The sequence below is a fragment of the Sphaeroforma arctica genome (assembly GCF_001186125.1).
Source record: "Sphaeroforma arctica JP610 unplaced genomic scaffold supercont1.10329, whole genome shotgun sequence".
Taxonomy (NCBI): domain Eukaryota; class Ichthyosporea; order Ichthyophonida; genus Sphaeroforma; species Sphaeroforma arctica.
The window spans coordinates 1-954 of record NW_014030229.1 but is presented as its reverse complement, the minus strand read 5'-3'; the positions used below and the strand labels follow the sequence as shown (position 1 = coordinate 954).

The window sequence follows — 954 nt, the reverse complement described above, 5'->3', positions numbered from 1 at the left end:
ATCCGAAGTAGCTCAGATGGGAGAGCATTCGACTGAAGATCGAAAGGCACCAAGATCGATACTTGGCTTCGGCATAGTTTTGCTTCTACTCATAATATTGTCATAAATATGTGCTAATGCATGTTGTATCTAAAATATATCTGGTAGAGTTGGAATATTACTACGATATGTTCCTAATGATCAGTTTAAAATGTTTTGCAGTTTAGTAAATCTGGCGGTGCTTTTTAGTACATTTCATGCATATCAGTACACCAAAATCAGAGATCAAGTTAGTGTACAATATAGAGTTCTTACATAAAGTCATGTACAGCTGCCTCGAATGATCGATATTCTTTTGTTTTTGGATTGGATTGTACAAACACATCACTCTTGTCTACCGAGTGCCATACAGCAGCGCTCAACGTATATACTATGCCAAGTAGTCGAATACTACAAGTCGGCTGCCTTGTGCGGCTGAACACATGGTTTATACTTTAGTTACTACACTCATCGACCACGACACGTGTAAACGATTTACAGTACTGATATTTAGTACACAATATTAACCATACCACCGATATATATTCTACGACACAAATCACTTGCCAGAAGAAGAAAAATAATAATAAAAAGCGATGATGCGTAAAATTAAATACCCAGAGGATAAACCAAAACCAAAACCAACAATCGACAATAATATATTTGTATCGACATTGTCAAGAGAAATATCAAATATTCGATATTATGATACATTATGTACTGCAAACTTTTCATAGCCCATTCGTCTATCGGCTAGGATATATGCTTTTCACGCATGAGGGCGGGGTTCGATTCCCCGATGGGCAATGTTTTGTACTTTTGTACATCTTATCTACATAATTGTCTATTTAATCTCTGAAAGCGAACGCTGCAAGTCCCTGTCACCTTTATGCTCTATTTTAATTTATTTCTAAATCAATATGTTGAGAGAACTCA

The 954-nt window shown here is 36.2% G+C and overlaps 2 non-coding genes across 2 annotated transcripts; both read left to right on the top strand.

The window, feature by feature from the left end:
* The first annotated feature begins 1 nt into the window (after nt 1).
* On the top strand, nt 2-74 carry SARC_30319. Its single transcript has one exon. It is a non-coding gene; the product is annotated as a tRNA-Phe (tRNA).
* Nucleotides 75-753: 679 nt separating this feature from the next.
* SARC_30318 lies at nt 754-825 on the top strand. The gene has a single exon. It is a non-coding gene; the product is annotated as a tRNA-Glu (tRNA).
* Nucleotides 826-954: the final 129 nt, after the last annotated feature.